The sequence below is a fragment of the Lipophrys pholis genome (genome assembly GCF_963383615.2).
Source record: "Lipophrys pholis genome assembly, chromosome: 10".
Taxonomy (NCBI): domain Eukaryota; kingdom Metazoa; phylum Chordata; class Actinopteri; order Blenniiformes; family Blenniidae; genus Lipophrys; species Lipophrys pholis.
Window position 1 is genome coordinate 12,155,831 of NC_137640.1, and position 14,119 is coordinate 12,169,949.

The 14,119-nt window shown below is 44.4% G+C and overlaps 1 protein-coding gene across 1 annotated transcript in view; it reads left to right on the top strand.

Moving 5' to 3' along the window:
• The first annotated feature begins 1,272 nt into the window (after positions 1-1,272).
• Positions 1,273-14,119, top strand: part of sema6bb (sema domain, transmembrane domain (TM), and cytoplasmic domain, (semaphorin) 6Bb) — a 135,420-nt gene continuing 122,573 nt past the window's right edge. Inside the window, exon 1 of the mRNA XM_080473026.1 lies at positions 1,273-2,189. The gene's annotated coding sequence lies outside the window, so the exon portion shown is untranslated. The remainder of the gene's footprint in view (positions 2,190-14,119) is intronic.

Sequence of the window (14,119 nt, forward strand, 5' to 3'; positions counted from 1 at the left end):
ACTCACCTGAGATCACTATAAAGATGATTTATGTTTATAGCAGCATCACTAAAAGCCCATCCATTAATGTCAAATTCAAAACTCGAATTATATAGTGCCGCCATTAGGTTCGGCTGCAGGCTTATTTTAGAGGCAACGTAACTGAATTATTCCTCTGTGTTAATTTATGTTTAATGAAAGAATACAAATACAGAAATACTCAAAATGAACGCATGAAAAGTGTGTTTTCAACTTTGTTGGATTAGTTGAAGGGGTTGTGTGGGGTTGTCTGTATTGACAGTACAGTGGGGTGGTCACAGCACCCATTCAAGTATATTGATAACTCTAAAATTACCCATATGAATGAATGAATGAATGAATGAATGAATGTGTGGTTGTCTGCCTCCCTGTGCATGCCCTGTGATGGACTGGTGATATGATGAGGGTGGACCTTGACTTTCAATCCGATGAGATTGGCTTCAGGGATCTGAGACTTTATGATAAAGTGGCAAAGAGGATGGATGGATGGATGGGCTGACAGTGAATGCATAACTTGATGAAACTGAATGTATTTGTCAGGTTTTTACACTGCTGATTAAGTTGTAGTGGAATTATGAGTGCATTAACCGAATAAAAAAATGAAATACATTCTGTTGAAAGATTGTTTTCCCTGCTCTGAAGCTGTGAATGTGTGATGTACTGTTGCAGGAGACTGCATGTATATTTTTATTTTGATTAAATTGCAGTGTTAAATCAAATCCCGATGACCTCCTGGTCACAGAGAGACTTTTTGGTACTTTCCACATTAGTTAATCACCTGATTCTCCAGAGATGGGTGCACTAAACAGCCACTGTTATTGGAGAAACCGCCCTGAATGAGCGTCATTGTTTTTTATACAAACGTCATCATACAAAGTAACCTTTTCCCTCATTTTGTCCTTTGTCCTTTGTCCTAAAGTTTCTCGCGATAAAAACCTTACCCGACAACATTGCCCGTAATGAGGTGGGCGATTCAGGTAATTGATGTTTAACAAGATTACTAATTTGAGCCCTTATTTTTCCACCATGAGAGATAGTCGGCAACGAGCTCACAACAGCTGGGTATCTGCTTCAAAAAAAAGAAAAGAAAAAAGAGAAACGAGAAAAAAAAGGGAAGTGGCTTGTCTTTTATATTTATGAAGATCTGACTGATTTATCGAATCGCAATTAATCCCAATTTGTCATTAATCAATTCCATTCCAGTGGTTGCATAATTCTGCTTCAGGTTTTGGCACTAACAGGCTTTAGCAGTCTCTCGTGGATGACAGCAGTGCCGGGGATGCTGTAGCTCACGCTGCCGCTAGAAGACAAACGCCGTGGTCCTTCCCACTTCACCAAAGCGCCCGAGTGCTGCTCCAGGAACGGCAACTATCTTTAATAACCGGATGAATGGGACTTTGCCGTGCGCTGGATCCCGAGTCTCACTCCGTCCGTGGAAGTGGGACAAGACAGACGAACGGCAATTTCTCTCAGTGAGACCCGGGGTGGAAAAGACGCAGCAGTGACAGAGCAGCAGTCGTGCGCAGCGGCGAAATAGAGCAACTATTGTGGGGACGCAAGATTGATAACACAACTGGGCGAGCGAACGGGAGGAGAGCGGCATATGTGATTACCAAGCGTTGCAGCTGGTTTCGGCGCCAGTGGAGTGCTGGATGGGATATTAATGCATTCTCCTTTTTCATCATTCACCGCTTCCAGCGTTTCCCTGACTACTTGGGGACCCCGGACGGCTGTCTTTGAGGGGGAACTGCTGCAGAGACTAACGGGGAATGCCATGTGTCGTTGCGCGACATAGGAGATCTTTGTGGGCTGTTTCGCACCGGGGGACAGGTGGTGCCGTGTGTGTCTTGCATGTGTGAGCGAGTGTGTCGAGACTAGCCGGGGGGCTACCGGACACACAACCCCCGAGACAGTTGTTTTAGGGATGTCAGGCCAGCGCACGGGATCCGTTTTTTCTTCCCAGAGACAGGTGCGACAGGGAGGAGTAGTTCACAAAGCCCCGCAGAGGATCTGGTAACGCACTAACGAGCCTGCTCACTCCTCCGATCACTCACGGATTTTTTTTTTCTTTTCTTTTTTTCCTTTTCTTTTTTCCTTTTCATCCAGTGGGACACACACACTTGACTCACACAGTTGCAATCTCAGCGGCACCTTTCCCTGGATAATCAGAGGTAAGTGACTGGGGGTTGTCCGGTGTGGTGGTCCGTGCTGGGTGGCGGTGCGTCTCCTGGATGTGCCGCGCCATGCCGCGCTGCGCTCGGGATGAATCGATTACAGAGTGAAATGTACTTGATCAAGCTATTTAAAAACAGATTAAGCAAATCGCCCTTGTCTAGAGTGAGCTGCGGTCCTTTGACATCTTGGTTACACAAAAGGTTTCACAGAATAATTTTCAATTTCATACTGCGTAGCTTGCAGCCACGCACAAAACAATTTAAGCTGCCCGGAGCGTGATTTTATTCCACCACATAGTTATTATGCCTGAAAAGAGATGTGTTGACAAAGATCATTAGTTGCATTATGATATGGTGTCAGCTTCATAAAATAGGAATTACTATAGGAGCCTTTTAATGGCAGTAAAAAGAAACACAAGTTTCTTTTTTCCTTCTGACCTTGTAGTTGTTAAGCATGACAAAAACAATATATAGTTGTTTCCAATAAATTGTTGCTGGGTGTCTGTTTTATGAGAATGTTATTGTCCTTCTCCCCCTGTCTGTGTGTCTGCTTGTTATTTGTATAATGTGAGTTTTGCATTGCCTGTTATCAGCTACCAGTTGTATATGTTCTCCAGTCCTCCCCGCTGGGCCCCTAATGTCCCCTATTCCTACCTCCAGGCTCTGTCATCTCTCACCCTCTTTTCCTCTTGCAATAGCTGCTATCTGTGCAAGGCACTAAGCTGGTTTGCTGGATAGTTTCAGAATCACATTTTTGCTTTTTTCGTGTAATCTTCAGTTGCTGGCTCCAAGTTTCTTAAAGTTTTCCGTTTGGGAGCTGCATGTTTTTGTTGTGGCCCTGTTTCAAATTCAAATTGCCTTCCATTCGGCTTTTGTCCAGTACTGAGGTTTGTGGACTGGAAAGAGACACAGGGAAGTAAGTAAACTCCCCAAGGGTCACGGCATTTCTATAATGAACCCGGGTGTGTGAGAGAGGAGAGGAGAGCGGAGAAAGAGGAGGGACATCCAAAGAAAAGTGAGACCGTGCTTCTTGACCACTGTTGAGCGTAGACACAGCCAAGGGAATACCAGCAACTCCACTAACCTTTCTGTCGCTCCCACTGTGTCAATCAGCCTGGGAGGACAAGAGCCTCTTTAATTTCTCTTCCTCTTGGCTGTCACCTGCTCTGACAGCCGGGGCTCAGGGGTGCAGTTGCAGGTTACATAGATCCTTCCTTCCTGCTGATAAGGTCCTACATTCAGTGGGTGATGATCTGGACCAGACTATGTTTAGTCTGCTTAGTTTATGTTGGGTTTTCTTAACCACCTATCTCTACAGAAACAGAGGGGAGACATGCTTGGTGTTGTGAAAAACATTGGGATGAAATGAAGAAACAAAAAGGTGTTTTACGCTCGATGTTGTCTAATGTGTCTGTTGCTGTTTCTTCTGACGTAGATACCTTTTCTCTCATGGGTTGACAGCTTTTTGAAGGGCCAATACACAAGCAGTCATTACAAGATGAGTACAACCCCAGGGTTCTGTTCAGCATAGGTAATACCTGTATTAGATGATTTCTGATCTTGCTAGTTGTGGGCGGACACCGATGCTTTTTTGCTTGAGCTTCAAGATATTCCCAGAAAGGTAGAAATGGTAAAAGTGACAAAATGTAATGTATTATACTACCATCAAATACTGCAATGTGCTATAGACAACGTCAGAGGGCTCAAAGTCTGAAGAGATATACCTCGGAGACACTGATATTGTTAATTCGAGTGTACCAACTTTTAAAATATTAGCGTTTTGTGGTTTCTACTGACAGTCCTCATGAGAGATTTCTTTCTACATGCAGTAAAGAGAGGATAAATGTTTTCCCAGTCGGTGTATAAATTACTAGATTGTAGGAGCCTTTACTCTTTCCAAAAGAAATGGCTCTGTACAGGGCAAGATTGTACAGAGTATTAAGTAAGGCAAACATAAAGGAAGCCATTAAAGAAACGGTTTACCTGATGTTCGAGCTGATGTACCCAACACTAAACGTGATGAGCAGAGAAACCTGAAGAGATGCAAAAGCAATACAGGAACAAGATTTTGTGTCAATGGACAACTCAGATAACAAGGCTAAATGTATCCCCAACAAACCAGGTGGGGGGGTGGGGGGGAGACACTGTTCCAAGGTCCCAATGCTGATGTCACTTCTTGGCTGTGTTTTCTCCATCCCCAGTGCTTCTCCTCGCAGCTTAACAAACTGCTCGCTGGAGCTTGGCTAATCCTTGGCTAGCAGTGCCCAGTGATTTATTATAAAGTTAGCTAATTTGGGGATCTGCAACATCCCACCATACACACATGCCCCTGACAGATCCCTGCTGTCTTTACTGCAGAGTCTGAACCGCCAATTAGTTTGAAGAATTGCATTTGTGTGTGTGTGTGTGTTGGGGGGGGGGGGGGGGGGGGACGGGACAAAAAATAGAGAGACTGAGTGAGTGTTTGTCTGAGTCTATCAAAGAGAAGCATCAGGAGCAGTGTTCATTGCATTGTGTCTGTTTGCCTTCCTGTCTTGATTGGACGTTGTGTGTGCATGTGTGTGAGTCAGTTGCTCTGCGTCCTTATACAAGTGTGATTCAGCACCGTCCAGCCTTGGCTGAATGGGTGCCCTGTCTGTGCTGCTTTTTGGACCCCAACAGCCGCCCTACACCCCCTTGTGTTGCAGCAAGTGCTACACCCTATGTGCTAAAATAACAGGTGCCTTTACCCGGTGACTTAATCCCTCCTCCCCAAATCCCCTCTGCACGCTGCCAGGGTTTACATCACTTGTGGGCTTGGGGTAGGTCCGGCAGAGAAATACAAGTCATAAATGAGTTTGACAAGCCTCTTTTGTGAGATAAGTTTAGGATTTTTGTTTTTAACATTGAGTCTCACCTGACTCGTTTTGGAATTGTCCTTAGTTATTGCCCCCTACACCAGTACAACCTGTGATTGGTAATTGTGTATACAATATTTTTCAGCAGCACAGTCTTGGGGCTCATGGTGAGACTTTCACCCCAACTTCGTTGTCTTTTTTTCTGTCATTCTCATTTTTCAGCCTCCTGCCTTGCTTGTTTTTCTTTTTGAGTTCAGTCCCTGTACCACTGCTCTCCTCATTACCTCTCCTCTCCTGTTTCTCTCTCGCCTCTCCTTCCTTTCCTTTGCTTTCTCCTCATCCTCCCCCCCTATGGACCTTGATGTCAAGGCCTCTCAGGCAGTGTGGTCTCTGTCTGCAGGCTGTCAGGGCAGGGACACTGCCCACTGGGACTCTGAATGGGACAAATTGACCGTAACAATGTTCCCACTTAGCATGTGGAGCTGGGAGAAAGAGAAGGTGAAAAGGAGGGACTGATGATTGAGGGGTAGGGAGAGAGAGAGAGAGAGAGAGAGAGAGAGAGAGAGAGAGAGAGAGAGAGAGAGAGAGAGAGAGAGAGAGAGAGAGAGAGAGAGAGAGAGAGAGAGAGAGAGAGAGAGAGAGAGAGAGAGAGAGAGAGAGAGAGAGAGAGAGAGAGAGAGAGAGAGATCTCATACCCAGTGCATCTCTTTGAAATGTATGAATTGAAGACATATTAAATCACACAACTCAGATTTGAAATCCCTTCCACATATCCTTTCCCCTTTGTGTATATTCTTGTGAGAGCACACACACACACACACACACACACACACACACACACACACACACACACACACACACACACACACACACACACACACACACACACACACACACACACACACACACACACACAGCTTTGCTTGTTGTTATTTGCCCAAGGCTACTGCTGTGGTTGCCATAGCAGCAGGATAAACACGTTTGCCCATGACCCTGCGAGCCCTCACATACACATAACACACCTCATTCTCAATGCCCACATGCCTTCAAGGGGGGTTTGTCAAGGCCGGCAGTTTGATCTGCACTGAGGTGCTACCACTTCCTCGTAAAGGGTCAAGGATCGCCCAGCCCCCCTATTAAAATGCGATCAGGCCTATGGCCCAGTGGGACCACCTCCGCCATTTAATCACACCGCTGTTCCCCTCATAAACTGCGCACCTCCTTTTATCTTTTAATCATTTGTTTTTCCCTCTCTGTCTTTCTTTCACTCTCATCTCTCCATCGTTATGGCTTTTATATGTGCAATGCAATCGAAGTTCAAAGAAAGAAGCTGGATATAGTCAGTAATAAGAACAAATTAATTTTTCTTTGAAAAGTTTTGCCATATAGTCACTCTCATCAGCAGCCACAGGCTAGTCTCTCTTCAGAGTTTGCAAAGCCGATGATTTCAATATTTTTTGTCTATGGCCTTTAACTGTGACAGAACGTCTTGGAGACGTTGGAGCGGTGTCATGTTGTGTAAGCCTGAGGTAGCACAGTATGACAGGAACAAAGCATGCAGCTGCTATCACCAAAGGCCAAGTGGCTGTTGAATAAAGATGCTTCCCCTTGGTGAAACTGGCATTCCAATGTAGGCTTATTGTACCTCGACAGGAGGACTGCGTTTTCCTGTGTGCGTGTATACAAATGCATCCGAAAAAGGTGCTCACAGGCAATTCTTCCATTTTCCGGAGCATTGAGAAAGGGACATTTTCTATGAGTGTAAACTGTTGGCAGCAGACCACAAGTGATGCAAGGCAGAGTGAGAAGACATTGCTGACATGATGGAGAAAGGCACCAACATGTACTTCCTGGACACAAATAAAATAATTTGTGTCTGTGTGAGCCGGAGGTTTGTCACAGCCTGTTTGCTTGTCATTAAGCTGCATAGCCTTTCACCCATTTTTCTCTCACTCTTCTTCACACACACACACACACACACACACACACACACACACACACACACACACACACACACACACACACACACACACACACACACACACACACACACACACACACACACACACACACACACACACACACACACACACACACACACACACACACACACACACACACACACACACTTTGTTCGTATTACTCTCACACTCATATGAAGTCTCCATGTCAGCTGAGCCTCAGTTTGTTAACAAGAGAAGGGACTAATGAGGAGCTTCGGTCAGGAAGGCAGAGCACAGGCTGGTCCCATATACCACCACCGATGCATGAATTAACTCTGGCATATTGAGGATTGCACACATACACTTATAACTAGCCACCACAACCCTAGAGCCTAGAGCTGCAATTTCAGTTCTCGCAGCCATATTGTAATTGTATTAATTTTTTATTCCCTGACATGGTATGAATAGCAACATTTATTTGAATTGCAGTATTCGCAGACACACTCACTGCACCCCTTCAGTTTTATTTTGGCTAGGTTGGTATGATCACCCAGCACATAACTAATAAAGCACCATTTAACTACTGTATGGTGGGAAACATAGGGGAGAGGATGCTGGTCACACATCCTGAATCATTTCCCGCATCAGCACAGCGTGAATCCGAAGAAACCATGCCCTGTGGGCCAGAGTGGTATTATCTTGCTGCTGCTGTTTTATAGCTGATTCATTTCTTGAGGGAACTTCCAGCCCAAATGGCTCTATCCTGTAGTTTTATGGTTGCAGAGAAGCAGCAAAAAATTAAATTAGAATCCTCTTATTGGGTTTTTCCGTGTTGACAGAATTATTTACTCCTGTTCTCACGACATTCGTTGTGGTCTATGCTTGTATGACCAGCGCTGCTGTTTTAGGTTGTGACAGTACTCTTTAAAAAAGAAAAGAAAAGGAAATGCCTGGTAATTTTACTGCCAAGCTGCCACTTGTTTTATGCTTTGAGGTAATTAACAGCTTAATGTGTTCAGTGACCTGAGGGAATCAGTCATGCTGAAAAAACAAAAAGAAAACTCTGGGCTTCCTGGCACTGGGTGCAGGGCAGTTGGCAAAGTGGAGGGATGGAGCAGAGACTGTGACCTACTGTCTCCCTTCCCTCACTGATGGTGAAGCGAAGAGAAAATGGAGAGTGGGCGAGGCAAGACGGGCCAGTGATGTGTTGATGGTTTATGGATGAGACTGAACTGTCAGGTAATTGGGAAAAGTCGAGAGTGATTGAGCAGAAGGAAGACTACGAGCAGAAAGAAGAGGGAGAGATGGGAAATAGTGGGCGAGTCTTGAGAGAATACTTTTTCAGCTGTGTTGCTGTTGGAAAGTGGAGGGAAAGTGGGTCCTTGTACGTGCTTGCCTAAATTAATGGCTCAGAAGCACCAATTAATGTACAGCCTCACTGTAGGTCTCTGCTGTGCTGAATCAAAGGGGTCTTGCTGTGCAGTGCGTCTGCTCATCTTGCAAGCATCGTGCGCGCGCACACACACACGCACACACACACACACACACACACACACACACACACACACACACACACACACACACACACACACACACACACACACACACACACACACACACACACACACACACACACACACACACACACACACCACTCACAGTGGGGATTTTAGCCAAGAAATGGGAGCCAATGAGTGAGAGATGAGATAAAAGTGTCACATGGAGCTAAAAGATGAATGTCAACGTTAAAGAACAAAAGGTTGATGGTTCGGACGTTGTGATTAGGCGCTGAAAAGATGAAGGGAAGGTCAAGTTTGATGTACATATTGCTGGATGAGAGGAGTTGGAAAGAAATGGCTTAGAGGGATGGAAGAGGAGGACAGAGTGTCTTCTCTGAGGGCGGCAATCATAGACTCAGACCCAGGGACCCATCTGGAGGCAACAGGTCTGATGACAGCAGGCGGGTTCTTGAACCAACTATTCCAGCCATGTGTGACAGCTAGGAAGAGAGCCAGGGTCTCCCCTTGTCCAAGACCCCCAGAGAATGAGCCAGTCTCCCAGCAATCTGTCCCCTGATAGTAACCACTTCAGTATGAAGCATGTTTGATATGTTGGGTTATGGATTATAATTGTTCAAATAGAAAAATGGACAGTTGATATTATGGTGTCAGGCGCTGCTGTCAGAGATGAGTGGATTCTGTAACAATGGTAGACCGTCTGTATGCCAAGGAGTTATATGGAAATCATGGAAAGTATTTAAGCTTCTTCAGAGTAAATCTGTTAGCGCAGTAGACTGTGCCCATCTGAATTAATTAATTTCACTTGATACGAGGAGCTGGGACAATAGAAGTCACAAACCAATAAACCACAAAAGCAAAAATAATTTATATCCTACACACATAACACCTTCTTCTAAAGCTTGTATGTCACAATGGAGTTGCTGATTGGCAAGTCCTCTGTGTAGGGTATTCTGTGGTTGCTGTGCATTCAGAAGGCCATAGCTAGCTTGCTCAAAGTAGCTAGTGGGTCATTAGTATTTGCATGTAAATGTTTTTCACCCTTTGGCTTGACTGGTGGGGCAATCAGAATGGATCGCTGTCTGCATCACTTAGAGGGAGGCTGCAATGACTGACTGTGACATTCAGAGCTCAGGCCAGGCTTCACCCTTTACATTTCATTTGCATGTTCACTTACACATTCATTTCCGTGGGAGGGAAAAGGCAACAGACAGAAAGGGGTCTCGTTATTCATGGCTTAATTTTCTCTAAACCGTCAAATTGGAGTAAGCCATTCCACATCCACCCATCTCATCATCCAGCTCCGGAGCATGAGCTTGGCCTCTACATTGTCCTGTGGCGCCACTCAGATAGACACTTGCAAGGCTTTTCTCGTTCAGACCAGCTTGCCGCATGCAGACAAACAGAGGCACACAAACACACTCCACCCACACGGTGATGATGGATACATGTGCAAACGCATATCTGCACAACGGAGGAGTGTGTGCGCTTGACTCATGTAGCACGTCCTGTGGTTTGGCCGTCTGTCAGGCATCTATCAGCCTCGGTCATCAGATGATGTATGGTTGTTTAGGTACCTGAGTGAGACTCCCTTCATTTCTTTAGTCCCTGATAGAGGCATGCACAAGGTACATTACAGAACAGGGGAACTTAGAAAAGGATAAATTTCTGATCGTAACGGTTTGACAAGACAACGTGCAGTAAGGGTATGAATGGGTAAGTGAATGAAGACATACTTACAGCATTTGCTTCTACAAATCCTTTGTGATACCATGAATATCACCTTTAAACCATCAATGTTTTAAACATGCCCGTCATAGTAATCACTGTGTTCTGCAATACAATATCTCTGTCACACTCTGTGTTCATATTTACTGAAGCCTCGCAGCACTCTGACATATCGATCTTGCGTCTTTGTCTGAGAATGTGAGTCTGTCTCTGCCAGTGTGGGAAGTTTTGTGTGTGTACATTCTAAATAAACACAAAAACTATTTAAAAACTTTCCCAGTTTATGCTTGTGTGTGTTTGATGTGATGCTTCAAACATTTCTATAATCCCTTCGCCTGATATTTGAGCATACATTTGTTTCATTACAATTATGGGATGTTGCTGTGTGGTTTGTCTGCTGCCTGGTGAGAGCAAACATTGGTTTTCTGCTCCTATTATATGTCCTTTCCTGGATTTTTCTTGATGTTTCTCTAAATACACTTTGAAGATTTTGACAAGGCTAAAAATGTTAAAGTGTTATTTCTGATGTGGTTATGAGATAGCCATCTCCTTGTCTTTAGGTCAAAGTGTATTGATTTTGACACAGCTCCTAATCAGCAAGTCTCCTCAAACAACTGCTCTTTTTGACCTCATCTTTACCTGCCGACATCATCACTGTGCTGGCTTGACATCCTGTTGTGTGCTCACTTGTTACCTGCTGTGGCTGCTCTGACCTTTTCAACAATTATCTGCTTGCGTCTTATAAATAGCCTCGCTTGTTCTGCCCGTTTTATTTCAAAATCCGCCGCACTGTCCCGTGGCTCTGTGAAGCAGCACCATCAGTGCAGGGAAACTCGATATCTGAGGCTAAACTGAAGTAATAAACAAGACAGAAAATGCCTAAACTCCAGTTCTTGCAGGTCCTACGTGTGTCATGTGCCATAAAACATTAGGATAAAAGTATTGACAGAGTTTCTTTCATGTGCATGCATTTAGAGAGGAAAAGCAACAAAAATAATCCATGTTGTTGCTTTAACAGCAACAAAAGAGAAGTCAAAATCATTCACATTTTTGTGAAACAAGTAATGAAGTACCTTTCACGTCTGCCTCCTGTCTTCACAGCATGCACCCCGACTTGTAACTTCACTCAATTTTTAAGTTATTGATGAGTCTCTATGAGCTTGTGTTCAACTGTGCTACCCTGAGAGAGCACACTCAGTGGTGAGCTACAGAAGCACTGATACTCACCACCGTTGGTGCCAAACGTTGAAGGATTTTAGTTTGTACTACTGATCTGTCTGTCAGCTCTGCACATTTTTCTGCACAGACCATTTTCCTTTTAATTTAGTTTTTTCACGATTCTTTTCTGTGTTGTTTTGAGTCGTACTTCTTTACCTGGCATAGGGATCCTCTGTGCTGTCATCAGCATCATTAACGGCCACAACAAAGTAGCTTTGAAGCTCTGCAGGGCTTAGACTGTAATAGGGGGACAGTTCCAGGCTCACACTATAATGGAGGAAAAGCTCAGGGGCTTCAGTGCTTGCTCCTTAGTTCAGACTTCTGTTCCCTTTCATAAGGATAAGGATCTAAAAAAAACATCTGGAAGAATTAATGTCTGTCTTTTTGTCTACTTCTCTTCGTTTTCTAATCTTTGACCAGGCTCTGACAGTAAAAATGAGGTCGACAACTGCAGCAATGCATTTCACAACTACATATAATAAATGCTGGTGCAGTGTGAATGCACGACATTATTGTTGGAATTGTTGTTCCTGGGAGCTATTTTCGAGGTGAAAGTCACAACTGCTTGAAGCTCAGTATTTACTGCTGTCTCTTTTCGTAATTGGATGCATTATGTTCATTTCCTTTACTGCTTTTCAAATCTTAATCAGATGGTTAATTTACTGCCTTGCAGGCTTTAACCAGCTGGCTCCAAACGCACGCACGCACGCACGCACGCACGCACGCACGTACACATTTCTTCTCCCTTCATCTCCACTGCTTCATCTTCAGTGTGTGTAGATTTTTTTCCTTTTTTTGGTTAGCAGGCAGCATTTTGTGTTCGTATGTGTGACGGTATGAGAACAGGTTAATAAGACAGCCTCTTCTACCTAGTGTGGTGACTAATTATTTATTTGGCAGGTCTAACTTAGCACACACACACACACAAAAAAAGACCAATCCTCTATGAAGAGCCTTCATTAATGTGATAACATGCCTGTGCTATAACAACTTGCAGGCTTTGCACTTCTTATTTGACATGTGCTTATACACACAGACACCGAATAGCTGCCTCGCGAGATTTGCAATGGCTACCTTGCTTTTCATTTATATATTTGTCACTGCACAACATTCGCAACAATGAAAAAAAAAAAAAGGAAAGCTGATTATGCTCGCTGCAGTCACTGGTGCCAGTGTTTTACGAGCCATCAGCTCAGCATTTTCATGCTATTGTCAAGTTGGTTCCCCGCTGTTGATAAGGAGTAATTGCAAGTGTGGCAGTTGACTTGCTTCTGTCTTGAGAGTTACCATGCAGACTGAAGCCGGCTTTGAGATACTTTTTGTTTCCATGAAAAGTCTACATCGGTATCTTTGTCTGGAGGTGGGGAGAATTTCGTTTGCATCTGATAATCCCTTTTCACTCCTGAAATTAGTTTCTCTCTCTTGAGGCTAGCATGGAGAAGCAAAATGACAAATGAGTCAGGATTACAAATGTAAAAGTGTGAAATGGAACAGATAGGGAAATGTGTGTGTGTGTGTGTATGTGTGTGTGTGTATGTGTGTGTGTGTTTGCGGATGTTCGCATGTGTGTGTATTTTGTGGAGGAGGCCTCTCTGCCAACATTCAAGGACTCTGGATGAGATACTTACCTGATTGAAATGAATAGATTCCTGGATAGAAGAATCAGGAGGAGAGGAGGAGAATATCATGTAGAGTGGCAGCGCCAGAGGACTCGTTGGTCATTACAGAAAAAAACATACACAGGCTCAAACACAAATAGAGGCTGGCTCAAAGATTCATTAATGCATCTTAGGACCGATGGTTCCTCAAGGCAGCAGGCCAACCTAAAAAACAGAAGGTAAGATGTGATGTTCACTCTGGGCCATCCTGGGCTGGGTGGAGGGATAAACATCACACTTTAGTGACCATCCAGAAAGAAATGAAGAGCCTTGAGAGAGAGAGAGAGAGAGAGAGCGAGAGAGAGAGAGAGAGAGCGAGAGAGCGAGAGAGCGAGAGAGAGAGAGAGAGAGAGAGAGAGAGAGAGAGAGAGAGAGAGAGAGAGAGAGAGAGAGAGAGAGAGAGAGAGAGAGAGAGAGAGAGAGAGAGAGAGAGAGAGAGAGAGAGAGAGAGAGAGAGAGAGAGAGAGAGAGAGAGAGAGAGGGGATTAAGAACAAATCCATCTGAAAAAGGGAAACATTTGTGCACACAATCTTCGGCACAGACACTTGCATAAACTCAGTATGTTAAATAATAATTCACTGATGTTTTCACCGAGGGGTTGGTTTAGTGTGACTTAAGACTGGAGATTGTCCGTATGAGCGGATGTAGTGATAAATCTTGAAGCAGAACACTTTCGCTAAGCCGTTGCTGTATTCCGGTGAACTAGTTCTCTTCATCTAAGTGCCAAGGGACACAAAGACTTAAGGGAGGCTAGTTACAGAATTTTTGGTCATAGACACAACATAGTGTGTGGATGAGTGTGTGTGGGTGTGAGTGTATTTGTAGGTGTGTCCCCCAGCGCTCTTCACCTCCCACCACAGCTTGCATCAGCATGATTACTGAGAGAACTGTATTGATTTTGTCAAAGCACTTTCACTAGTCAAATATTAGTATTTCGTCTGTGGATACGTCAGAACACTTTGTTGTTGTTGTTCTTGTCAGGCCTCTTGGTAGCTTTGTGCTGGAAAGCTCAGAGCAACGTTTCT